Source organism: Pyxicephalus adspersus, chromosome 1 (assembly GCF_032062135.1).
Source record: "Pyxicephalus adspersus chromosome 1, UCB_Pads_2.0, whole genome shotgun sequence".
In the NCBI taxonomy this organism is placed as follows: domain Eukaryota; kingdom Metazoa; phylum Chordata; class Amphibia; order Anura; family Pyxicephalidae; genus Pyxicephalus; species Pyxicephalus adspersus.
In genome coordinates this window covers 50,203,069-50,217,505 of record NC_092858.1, presented here as the reverse complement: position 1 = coordinate 50,217,505, position 14,437 = coordinate 50,203,069, and the positions used below count along the sequence as shown (strand labels likewise).

The following is a 14,437-nucleotide window of genomic DNA, read 5'->3' as shown; positions in this document are numbered from 1 at the left end:
CTTTGTTCCATAGTTCTTTTTCATTGCACACATCTATCTACATGTTTGTGTACAAACATTGTACAAGCACTATGCAATGTCTATTTAGACATGTGGTTTAACACATTTATACTGTGACTGAACAGCATATATGCCATAATATAAAATACATGTGCATGATACAAATATTTATATTTCCATGCATTCAAAGTCAGAGGGTGGATCACCACCAAACTGCTTCATCAGACTTAAATGAGAACACATTGGAAGTTGTTGAAAGTATTCTGAAGGACAGTAGATGACCCTTGAACCTTTTTTCACTAGAATATGTAATCAAATGCTCATGAATGCATGTCAATATCTCATCCTCTCCATTCCCGGACACAAAGAAGTTGAAACACAGCATCTGTCATTGATAAACTTGACATTTTAACCTATCAAAATCACAAATGTTTGTAAAAACTACAGTATAGTAAATCTTGCCGTCTGCTGAGACATTAAATAGTCCTTCTCTGCAGAAGGGGTCTGAGTTTGGATTAGGTCATGGGACTCAATACCTAAACCTACTAAACTTTATCCCATTTTCCTGCTTGCTGAGTCACTGTAGTTGATTTCAATTACCCGATCCAAATAAACCACCACTATCATTCGAATATGCAAAGTCAAACACAAATCTCTCAAGGTTTAATATGTCAGTGACATTTTAAAAGTCATTATATTTTATCTTTAGCTTTCATTAAATATTACTTGGTAATCCTTTCATAAAATGTTCCTTGTTCTGGCACTGCCTGTAGAGTTTCCATGTAAAAATTGCTCCTGATTTGTTACACTATTAAGCAGGCTTCTGATGAAGACTACAAGTGGTCATTTAAACATAATTGGTACATGGTCTGCTGCCGTCACCATCAGGAAATGTACTCTGAGAAATGCCATGACGCCATCACTGAAGTGCATGCTTGTAGACAAGAAATGGCACTGATCAGAAGCACAGAGATGACAAAAAGTTACAAACAAGTGTTTAAAATTAAAATACCAATTAAACAAAATAAGGTTCAATATACACGTGCATGAAACTAAATGTCAACCTGTTAGGGTTTACATTTACCTATAATTAAAAAGAGAAATATCGTGCCTGATATTTATATAAAAAGTAAGTGGTGGCTTTTTTTTCTCCCAGTAAGAATAAACCTATGTAAGCTACAATTTCTTATCTTGAGCCAACAGTGTTATTAGCATTACCATTCTATGGAGGATAAGCTTTGCCCAGATGTACTCTGCAATGATCACTTACATATTTGTAGCAAATGCTGCTTTCTAAAACTTGCAGCTTGCCATAACACTGTCAATGCATTCAGAACATGCTGAGAAATCAATAATCATTACAATGTAGTATAATATAAATATAATGAAGAAGAGATATCGAACCATAATGTCTGCCAGGATCATGTTTGTAACAAGCAGTCCCAGAACAACTCAGCATTCATATTCTGGTGCACAAATATATTATGGGCTAAACTGAAATGGTTATTTTAGTGACTTCATTTTAGAAGTGGGAAATCAAATAATAAGGAACCTATCCAAAATAGTACAGTAAATGGATACATCTGGAAGGCAATATATGCTGATGATTTGGGCTCAGAATCTGTTTATCCAAAACAATGCTGTATATTTCACACAGATAACCCAATTCAAAACTAATTAAAAGCCCCTATTTTGTAATGTGACTCAGGGCTCGAATTATAAAAAAGGGAATCATTCCCGCAAACATTCCTTCAGCATGTCAGATTCCCTGTTTTATAAACAGAGCCCAAAGTGTAACAATTCACACTAGTGCCCCAGTACAAACCTGTTTTTCTACCTATTATATGCATGTAACAATGTATGCATGTAACATGTCTTTATAATATCTGCAGTCTTTAATCAGTAAATCTTCAGAAATCCACATTCTAATCAAACGAATGAGACATATTAAAGTAAAATGTGTTAGGGCAGCCAAGTTATTTGATAGGTGGTGGGCTATTACCATAGCACACTGAGGTGTCACTGAAATTAAATGGCACTGCAACACACTAAGGCAATGTATGGTGCATTATAAAGCTACATATAGATGTCAGATTACTGTCACTGGCAACAAGTTTCTATGATCACTTCCAGTGGCACATGAACAAAGAAGCACTGTACATACAGCACCATTCTGTTTTATGAGGAAAGGGGAGGGGGGGGTGACATGTTAAGTGGCATCCTGCTGTGCTATCCTCTATTGCAGTGGTCGCCAATCTTTTCGAGCTTACAGAGCACTAAATTTATGGACTTCGGACCGTGCATGCGTGGGGAGCCGTGTGTCACTCAATGGGGAAGAAAATTCCCTCATAGTGACATCATGATGCCAGAATCTGCTCACTCTCCCATGGCAGGTCTGAGCCCCGGACCACTGCTCTATAGAAAGATAAAGTGAACATACCCATTCAGTTATTGATCAATCCACCAGGGAGGACTAATAAAGTCAGGGGACCACTGTACACATGCTAGATACTCTCCTGAGCATGACCTTGGGTGACAATTATCTGGTATCTAACATAACACACATCACAACAATGTGATTATATAAAAAAAAATCTTCAATCAGGACATCCTTGCAATAATGATCACAGCTCAGTTCCAAAGTATTGGTATCAATTTACTGTTCTTTATCATTACACAGACTTGGTCTTGTATTCTAAGAATTATTATGCCATAGATGGATAGGATGTGGTGAAGAATCAAATACTGAAAACATGGTTCTAAGTACTTTTGGGGCCTGGAATAGACAGATGTGACATCATCAGACAAAACTACACTCAGTAAGAAAAAGAAGAAAAGGGTTAATTTACATGTACCTTGCACCAAGGCAACCTATTCATTTGAGTGGGCCTCAAAATACAAAAAATGGTGCATGCACATGTTTGCAGTAATACATTACAACACAACACACAATAGTGTATTACAATGTGTTGTGCTGTAATGCAGGTTTATTGGAAAAGATGGCACTACAGCATACAAGTAAGCATACTGTACATTGCAGGGCAATATTGCAATACAATACAGTGAATCCAGCCAAAGAGAACAAATTCGGAGTTTACACTTCACATATATTTACTCTTCACTCCAACAGAAGCAAAAGACATTTTTGCAGTACATGCCTCTTAACTTGTTGAGTCCATAATCCAATGTCTTTACGTAATTACACATTAACACAGAATAAATACCAGATTTTTTTCCAAGTAAGAAAAGCTGCACTATCATTGACTGAAGAATACTAATGTTTCACTTTAATGAAGCTCCACACAAGGAGAATGGGAGATGTACGCACTGCTTGTTTGTTCCAATATATAAAATACCGGGGTAATCACAGCATGAAATGTAATAACTTTATAGACCTTTACGCTGCCTCTTACACTTCAGATAGAAACATCTTTTAACTACTAGCTTTAATAAATCTAAAGAAACTACCCACATTGTTAAGATAAATGCTCCTTATGAAATGAAAAAAAAAATATTAAATGTAATTTCCTTTCTTTTGTTGGTAAAAAGGGAAACACTGAGCAAAATCTCATTTATATTAAAGCCAATGAGGGCGATTGATCCATGGGAGTTCACACTGAGATTTAAATTAATTGCAAGCATTAACTTCCCCCAGTCATGTGACTTGATTCCTATCAGTTCAGCAATGGATTAAGCTGACAGCTGTTTGCACCTTCAAATTAAAACAATGTTTATTCTTATTTATTTATATGTAAAACAGTGTGTGAAGGTTCTCATTTATTTCAAGCTAAATGATTTTGGTAGAAACAGATTTAAAGGGCAGATTTAACGGTGGATTTTAGTAATTATCGTGTTTTTAAAGACTGACAAAAGGCCAGAACTATCATTTTGTAATTTATAATAAAATAAAAAAGGGTAACAAGACATTGGACGCAATATACTTCAAAATCCCAATTGTTACTGCTCCCATAAGCACAGTTCAAAATCAAAACATAGAAGGCTAATATACATAAGTGAGTTAAAGCATTGCACGTATTACATTGTGTTCACACAAAGCACAGCCATTCACCTGTTCTAGATGCAGTGCGTTGTGGTGTCGCTTATTGTACAGGGCCTAATTGTACAGTTGGCCTGGAGCTAAATAAGCGAAGGGCCGCATGACAGGGCAAGACGGGAAGGCAGGAAAACAAGGGGTTAAGCTGTAATTAAAAAAAAAAAAAAAAAAAAAGAGAGAGAAGAGCTAGAGTGTGAGAGTGGGGAAAGAAAAGAGCGGGTAATTTAAAAAATAATAAAAAAAAAAAAAGAGAAAGGAGTGTAAAGGGGGATGGGTAAGGTCAAATATGATTGGGGGGATATTGGTGCAAGGTGGAGTGAAGGGGGAGATTTAAAAGAGGCACAATGGAAGGGGACAGACAATTGTTCTGGGACAAGCAACTCCCACTCTCCCTCCCAGTTTTTTTGTTGTTGGGATCATTAGGGTTGTGCATATTGTCATAGCAGCGGGGCGGCTTTTATTAGGTCCATGAAGGGGTTAAGGGTCGGGAAGAAAGGTAATAAGGGGGTAGGGCCTATCAGGGGACAGGCTCTGTTCGTTAGTGGTGGTCCTGCACGACACTCGGTTGTTGTGGGGGCTAGGTGTTAAGAAATAATGGGTATATCCGCTAATTGTCCCTGAGGCGGTGTGATAGCGGCTGGGGGCCTGGTTAGTGAGGGGAGGTATTGGTTAAAAGGATTAATTAACATGGGGGGAATTGTTTCATGGACCTAGAAAGAAAGCAAAGGCCGGTGGAATAGAAGGCTGTCATTTAAAAACTTGTTGTTTGCTTGAGGTTGCACATATGTTCATGTTTTATATATATATAAAGAAAAGTATGTTGTTTTTTACAAATGGCTAATAAAATGTGCTGCTATGGCCGATTTAACCAAACAGCTGGCGTGGTCTAAATATTGGGGATGTTGGGTTGGATTGGGTCTGGTGCAGGTCATGGCTTCTTCTGCTGTGCCCTAGTCAAGTAAAGCAACATGCACTGCAGAACACATACCATGCATTGTGCTTTGTTTCCAAAAGGAGATATTTTCTTTGGTTTTTCTAATTGCAGTGCCGTTTTGAATTTGAACGTCCAAATTACCAAAACTGTATCAACTGGAACTATATTACATATTTTATGGATTGGTAAGAAAGAGATACCAAACCAAACCACACTTGTTAGTAAATACTATAGAACCTGGCAACACAATGCCATATGCATCAGGAAGGGTGCAAAGTAAAACTGCTCACTCACCAAGGTGAATTATTGCCATGCAAAGGATAGTTAGCTAGGCTTAGTGAATGTGGATGTAATCACATTACAATGAATGCCAAATCAAGTGCAAGGAAATCTTAAAAAAAAAAAAAACATGATGTCTCTTGCACATGATTGGATGGTAATGTCAACAGAGATCCATCCCATTTACTAACTAAGTGAAATATCCTTTTCAAGGTAATAATTCACTTTTGTAAATCAACCCCAATGTGCCAGCATACACAAAAGCTTTAGTAAATCAGCCCTTCTATTTAGCTCCACAAACACACATATATCTGATATAGCTAGATAGCAAGCAATGTCCTATTTATAGCTAGCCTGACACATTTTAACATTCATCCCTACATATTTGCCCCTTTTTAAAATACCGTCTTTCTTTTCATGACCTATGCTACTCAGTTTTTTTTTATCATTATGCCAGACCACACCTGTGTTTACTCATTCCTTTTGATCACATTCTTTTATTGCACATTGGCTTTTATCTTGTGCACTTTCTTCTATCTTCTTTTATCCCTTGTATTACTCAAATAGTAGTCCTACAGCAAAAAGTAAGAGTTCATGTTCTTTGCCTTTCTTCTCTAAATGGATGTTATTCTTCAAGCAGCTTATACAAAAAATAAAATATTGTGGCACATTGTACTTTGCTTCCATTGTAATATAATTAGTGTCAGGGATAATTAATTTGCAGCAGTGATTATTTACAGTTCCTTTTCTCTAGTATTGTATTTAGTGCTAATAGTAGATACATCGTGCCAACTGTTTCCTTTGTTGTGGTGCGGTTACAATTCATTTTTTGTATACAGAATGTAGGAGGCGAACGCTGCAACCTGATCATTCAATATGTATGTCTTAGCAGTCGAATTTGTGGTTAACACAGTATGGGTTGCTGTTATAATGCAGGTGGAGGAGTGGAAATCAAACAATTTCTTTGGTCATCACATTTAAGGTCAGAGGTCATTACTGCCTACAGGCAGAGATCCATTGTGAGGTCTCGTATGCTTCCATGCGTTGCTTTTCCATTTTTATCAAGGCAACTCAGTCCTATAGCTAATGACATACAACTTGTGCACCTTGTGTATAAGCCAAAAGAACTCTAACCATATTGGTTCACTTGGATACAGAAGGAAAGATATTATCTGGGTTTATCAGTACTCATACTGTAAATTATGTCACTGTATCCTGCATCATTATTGCTGTATTTTATTTACTTTTTAAAATCTTTTAATTAAAAAAAATATTTGAAATGCTTACAAATGACAAAAAATTCATGAATCAGACATGTTCATGGAAATTTCCAGTTTTAGGAAAAACATGACAGTTACAAAGATATAACAGCAATATTGTGTATGCCCTGTTCCTAAATGTGCCAAGCAAAGGCTGATCATAAATCATCATCAATTTCAGAAATAAGCCAGAGATCACTACTTATTACCCTCAGTTTTACTTCTATTGCCCCAATTAAGGTAGGAGATCAACAAAATCTATTTTTTCCAGATCTCTGGATATTTAAGTGGTAAACGCAAAAGGCCACAAACATATATCAGCTGTGTTTGTTTTTTTTTTACAACCCAATCGCCACTTTTACTGCAATTGCCACTTTTCAAAAAAAGAGATCACTGTTGCAATTAAATTTATGTGCTGCATATTACGCTTCCAAACAAGGCGATCAGTTAGTCTGTTTGAGTGAACAGATTTTCTGATAGTGCTAATACAAATATGGAGTGGTGATCAAAGCAATGAATGTATCCATACAAAATCTAAATGTACTTTAACAAACATGGTGTTATACAAGTAGTGACCATGTTGGGAAATCTTTGAACTGAAGGGGTTACCTAGGATAGATTTCCTGTATCTTTTGCCTTATTGAGGTAGAATAGTGTTTGACATGTTTGTGTAATCAGATTATATAAATCATATTTTAAACATTATTTTCCTTTTGTTGCACACATAGCCATAAAATGTGTGTCCTCATTAGTTATCAGCAATCAGACCTCCCTGACTTTTTCTATTAGATGTAATGCTCTATATAACCATGGTGTCATACACAGGCAGTAAAACAGAAATAACAAGAACCAATATGATATCTATATAAAATCAATTAACAACTATGTTGTGACAACTATGACAAGTTTTCTGAACTAGACTTTCAAAAATTCAGGCCTGAACAGAAACAGATCCTTCAATCATGTCATTCCCAAAGTACTTCTTCTTGGAGCTGAGCACTCTGTTCCTACCAAGCCTCCCTGACCGATTTATGACAGAGACTTCTATTGAAATCTCTACCTCCGTATAAGAAGAGGATGTACATGATCGATCATTCTGGAAAGCCATAGTTCTTACATTTGTAAACTGGCATATCCAATATCCTTCCCCCAACCATGAACAGTGATTACCTAATTCATCAGACTGGATTTCTTCATGATCAGAGTGTTTCTAAAAAAATGACAAGTCTGATGCACTGCTAAATGTTCACAACATTCTATATAAAGAGCACATTATCCTTCGACACATAATTGTCCTAACAATGTAAACCACAACTGAACACAATCCTGATCATAACACATAAGCCTGAGCCCATTTCTGCATTAAAAGAGGAACCTCCTTGGGAGACAATGGTATCCAAGAAAAGATATTACAGGCCGTTCACCGTCACCTAAAAGATTATGACTATATAAAGTAACCGAGAATAATAGAAGGAATTTTCTTTTCACATTGAACATGAAAGTATTTCAGAAATGAAACAGCTCTTGGAAATAATAATCAAACCTTTTAAAACGGGGTTAGCAAATTTACCTGCGTCTGTTTACGCGTTATACCATTACTTGTTTTTGATAATTACCCAAATATCTAAATTGTTCTAGCCCATTTATAATTCTGTTTAAATAAGTGGTTTTAATTACCAACATAATATATTTGCATCATTCTCTTTAGACCAAACCTCATTTCACTGATATACTGCCAATAAAATGCATTAAGAGCCACTACAAAGAGTCACCCTGTTCCAGTTTTCTTGTCAAGTTAATACATTGGATCATATTAACAGTAATACCTTGTCAATAATGCAGATCAAAATCCTGTTAATGGAGTTGGGCTGCCAATACCTTCTCCTCTTTTCTCATTACCCTCTTACAATGTGACAAAAATATGAAATCAAATTGCAGCCGTCTTATTCTTTGGTGCACAAACATTTTGTAGAATTTAGATCCAACAAGCAAAAATAACACTTGTCAAACTAATTTATTTTGTATTCTGTTCTCTCCACATGACAAAACAGCATTCCGCCAGTATGGCAGCATTAAATTATACTCACTTATCACAACACATTGTTCACTTGCTATAAGTAACCTTGTGTGTCACAAATTGGCAAAACGCTAGGGGATGTGCATAAAGTGTTCCACCTGCATGACAGAACATCTGTGCCAAGCAAAACACGGTTGGCGAAGAGACAAATTGCTAATACAGTAGCTTTCTGAACATACACAATTCACTGCAACTATTTTAATAAATGACACCCTTTATGATTGATGTCAGGGTAAGAACAGTCCATTCTATTTCATTATGATTAGATAGTATTGGAAAATAAACAATATTAATAAGTTTAATAATATTTTGAATGTTAGGATTTGCACATAGAGCCCATATGCAGGTGCATCTACCATTTTCCCTAATTGCATTGCAGTTTGAAATCTGAATACCAACACCACAAGTGCAAGGCTGTACCTGTTCATTTTAGTTTTTGTATAGTTTTTAGGTCACAGGGACTACCACATTCTGTACATAAGGGAGATGGATTAACCCCTGCTTTTCCAAGTATGTTGCAAATGTTGCAGTTTACTATAAATGATGTGCTTTGGAAGGTAATAACACTGTCACATTATTCCCTACAGGGAAATTGTATGAGTATTTTAAAACGGCACACGTCTATGTAAAGTTACCAATAATTATGTAGGTCACAAATGAATTCCCATAGCTGCCAGATTTCAGTTTCTGGGGACACTTTGCTGCTGCAGCTACTCTCTCAAAGGATTGGAACTTTTCATTCTAATCTATGTACTAAAATGGTTTCTAGAGTATGGAGCGTGTTTATCAAGTTTGAAAATTAGAATAATGTTTTGCTTTCTTTTTTATGATTATCTTTATTATGGTTTTAGAATCTTATTTAACCACCTGAGCGTTACACTGAGATCTAGATTTCTGTACCAAAAGTGAGACACTGTTTTTCATGATTTTTTTTTTTTTTAATTGTAGACCTGTAACTTACAGAAATATGTCCGAACAAGGGTTCTAGTAGATATTATGAATATAAAAAATGTTTGAAACACACAATCATTTAAAAAAAAAATATATATATATATATATATATATATATGTGTGTGTGTGTAAAAATTATAGGAATACTTGCAACAAGAGCAAAACAGTATTATAACACATATCAGTTTTGACTACATGGATCTCCTTTTCTCTTAGTTTTCTGCTATTTATTAACTTTCCTTAACTGTCCTTTCAGTTTGCACACATTATGCTAGAGCATGGTGGCTCAGTGGTTAGCACTCTGGCCTTTGCAGTGCTAGGTCCCAGGTTGGAATCCCTGCCAGGACATTATCTGCATGGAGTTTGCAGACTCCCCCTGTTTTTGTGTGGGTTTCCTCCGGGTACTCCAGTTTCCTCCCACATTCCAAAAACATGCATTTAATTGGCTTTTGCCCAAAACTGCACTTAGACTGTAATAAAGACATATTTTATAAATATGTAAAATAAAGACTTATTTACATAAGAATATTGTAGAGACATGAAATTGTGAGCTCCTTTGATGTACAGCACTGCATAATATGTTGGCACTAAAAAAATATACTGGATAATATTAGTCAAACCATAATCTCCTATGACTGGTTTCTGCTTGTTTCAGAAATACTTCTCCAGCATTTTATCACAGGGAAGCTGATAAACAGTATAATTAACGCCCTGTTATCACTGCGATGGTGTACTGCTTTCCTACTCTGTTGCTCATGCTATTTATCGACTAATAAAAGTTGAGAAAATTCCTCCATTAAACCTGGTCATAGTTGATAAGGAAACATTTTCATACACGTGTGTGGTTACACGTGTGTGGTCATACACGTGTAGGTCAACCATAATGATATGAAATATCCAATTATTACATCATTGTTTAGAAATAAAGATTATTATTTTTTTTTTTTTTTAAATATTGCCTTTCTTATTGTTAGGTTACTAATGTAGGCTCTGCACAGTGGTTACCCTCATACGCATGCGTTGGATTTTCCTAAGTAACTTTTTTCAGACCATGAGATGATACAATTTTTAAGAGATAGTTACAACTTTAAATAACCACTAAAAATAAAAAAAAATGTCAAATTATTTCAAATGTATTTTGATAAAATACCCTGTACCAAACTACTTCCCTTCTTTTAGGCAGATCTATACTCAAATGTCAAAAAATGTTGTGCCAACAGCATTGCCAGAATACTTTTCTGAAGAAAATACTTTTCTGTGCTTTCTCTAGTGCTGCATAGGCATTTGTTACCTCAATTGAAGGGAAGGATAACAGTTCAGAGTTATTGATTCTGCCTTTCAGCAGACATCGACCAACTTTGGTTACATTTAGGAAAAACGTTTCTGTCCTACAATTTATTTTCTATACCTGCAAGTCTGGTAACACAACCTTCATTTTAAACTATAGTAAATCTGTAATACAGAACTATAAACCAAAAAAAAAAAAAAACATGCCTGCTTGTTATGTTTTAAATTGTTGGAACATTTAATTCTGTAATCCCTGAAATGAATGTAGGATGTCTTTAGTACTGGGCTGCTTCACCAGTGCCACAACATAGTAGCTATTGTTTGGGAAGAGCTAGCCAATTAGAAGCTCTGCTTAAATATGAACTCATTTCATTTGTACAGATCATCTGAACAATACCTCAACTTCAGTGGTATCCTTAATCGTACTGGTGGAGCATTACCATACCAGAATACATAAGGTAACTGGACTGAGCCCATTGGTCCAGTTGAAAAGTCATCCTCCCAGTAGATGTTTTCCTACATGCCAGCTGTATTTTTGTACACAACAGCTGGAATAGTAGATGGTGCCAAAACAATCATCCCCGATATTCAAATGGAATTTTGCCTGCTGATGCTTAAATTCAGTCAAGCAGATCCCAGCGTCGGATATCACATTTTGTTAAGTAATATGTATCACAGGGAAAGTAAAAAGAACTACTTCAACTGTTGAACTGTAACAAATAATTACAATTTTTAATATAAATAGCCATGGGTGGTTGACAGTTATATTTAATGATGTAAAATTTAGACTAGGTTTTTTTCCCACAGTGCAATTTGAAGACGCTCTGCAAAAACCAATATATTTAAAATGAAAGATGAACAGGTTTTCATTAAAACGCCTTTGCATAGGTGAAGAACCACAAAAGTTATAATCCCTTAAGTAAAAAGAGCATATTCTGTGTTCTTTATTAAAGGCTCCTAAATATGTTGTCTACAAGACTTTATGGATGTTAGAGCACATTAAAATATATATAAAATATGTGCCTATAATATTATTATGACTTAAAGTCAACCTGTGCTTTGTCCATGCGAAGCAAAGCATCAGGTTTACCTAAAATTCAACTATGGCCTCCCACTAAATTTATATATATGCAGAGCAGCACTTAATATAAAGGCTTCTGCACTTCTAGCTTTCTTTTAGCCCACCAGTAAACTCTGCCAGTAAAATTCATATCCTGCAGCTTTATATGGTGGTGTGACAATGATGCTGCACTGTTCCTGAATTTAGCATAAAGTAGGATGAAAAAATGTTGCAGGTTTTGTGGCCCTCATCATTGTCATTGCTTAGTGACAAGCCTGTAGTCCATCAATAATCACCTGGCCACACCTAGTCCAACCCACGCTTACCATATTTACAGCACTGTCCCTTGCTGCTGAAACCCCCACATTCCACACACATGAAGGAGGATTTACCTCAGTTAGGGAAGGTAATTGAAAATGTTAAGATGTTTATTTACTTTATAAAGCTTGTGTATCACAAAGTAACTGGATTTGGTACATGTTTAGAATGTCATACAGAAGCCTTTGGTTGTACTTGAGCTGCTGCCCAGCCACACATTACATTTTCCTGCTGGAAATAAAAAGAAGCAATGCATTGCACCAAGCACTAGTGGTATAATATAGGGATAAAGGGAATGAGTCTTAAACTTCTAAATGAAATGTACAGTATGTGCTGGTGGAGCAGCAGTAACATGTCATTGTTGCTTTAGCATTTATTGACTTACACAGAGCCCCACTATAAACAGGATTTCAGGATTCATTGACAAGGATCCTGCATTATGGAGGTATATACCAGATATGAAACAATTCTATGCTTGTTCACAAACCAGTTTTTAATGGTCAACTTAGGGGAATCCATTGAGGGCACAATAACCAAATTGGTGATTACCTGGTATTTTATTCTGATTTCACATTATACAGTAGCATATTAGGTTTAATAACTAACTGAGCCACTTTGGACTTTCATACCTCCCAACTGCAGAAAGCACTGACACACTGATAAAGTGTTGTGCAAGACCTGTAGTTTGCGTGTACCACAGTACAGCTACAACAATGCACGTTCTCCAGCATATATGAAAAGTGTCTGGACCTTTAAAAGTCTTATTCACCACTAGGTCCCTCCCTGTATACTAAGTTTGAGCTTTTTAGCAGTGTTGTGGCTAGTCAGATGGCTGCACTGCTACCTAAAACGTGCAGGAAGACAAATGATAGAAGATCAGCAAATCACAAGTTTGAAAATTATTTTCTAAGTTACTGAATTGTGTGTTCTGGCTTTCCATCTCATTATCCATTTCACTGCTTTGGATTGGCATTAATCTGCTTTGTGATGACATAGTAGTCGTGCCCTTTACTGCAAATAAGGAACCGCATTTTGCAATTTTGTGGTGAATTATTTTATTTGGGAAGAGCAATGGGTTAAAGTCAGGTAAGGTGTTAAATCCTATAAAAATGGCTAGTTGCAATTCTTTATGTCGAAATTTATTTTTGGAGATAGTGCTGGCTTATATTAAGCTAAAACAATAAAATGCAGAAGTTTGCTAAACATTTCTGGAAACTGCTCAGCTAGGGTTTCAGGAAGCCAATGAGGGCATTTCCCCAAACTTTATTATCTGAGTGCTACAAGAGAACTACAAGTTTCAAGTTTTGCAACAGTTTCCTATTTGGAATAAAATCTGTGCTTAATAGTCTATGCAACACATCAAGGCTTTTGATTTTAAATCAGTCTCATGAAGATTTTGCCGTGAGCCAAGAGCCATTTTTCTTCTTGAAGTTTTACCAGTCTCATTGCCTTCAAATGTATGGAGGGTTTGCTCTAGAACTGATCAATACTTGGTTCTTTCTATCTTGCCCTTAATTTTGAACAGTTTCCCAGTTTCCACTGATAAAAGCAACAGAATAAACTTATGTTATATTATCACCATGCTTAACTTTGGAGATAGTGGTATAGGAAAATGGGGAGTTGTTGGCTTTGTACCATACAGCATTTTACAAGTGCAAAGTGTTACTTGCTGACTGTTCTAAATAAGAACAAGCACATTTGTCTACATAGAATAGCGTAGTCTGTCAAATCAGAGTACTGGCGCGGGCATTTTGTGATTAATATTACACAGTATTTATATAGTGCTGACATATTACACAGTACTTCACAAAGTCCATAGTCGGGTCATTAGCTGTCCTCAAAGGGGCTCACAATCTATAGTCCCTACCATATTCATATGTCTTTACTACAGTCTAAGGTCAATTTTTTGGGGGGAAGCCAAATAACCTAACTGTATGTTTTTGGAATGTGGGAGGAAACTTGAATACCCAGAGGAAACCCACGTAAACACAGGGAGAAACTGCAAACTCCATGCAGATAGTACCCCGGCCAAAATGCAAACCTGGGACCTAGTGCTGAAAAGGCCAGGGTGCTAACCTATGAGCCACTGACCTGCCCACATTTCTTCATATATGTATATCTTCATATATGAATTCCTGTAAACCCAAATTTTCTGCACTGCAAAAACATTTGCCAGATTTTTAGATCATTTTAGACTGGCTTTGCTACCAAATATCTT

General features: G+C 36.1%; 1 protein-coding gene across 6 annotated transcripts in view; it reads right to left on the bottom strand.

The window, feature by feature from the left end:
* Window positions 1-14,437, bottom strand: part of PCDH17 (protocadherin 17) — a 143,889-nt gene that overhangs the window by 95,610 nt on the left and 33,842 nt on the right. The window lies entirely within an intron of this gene.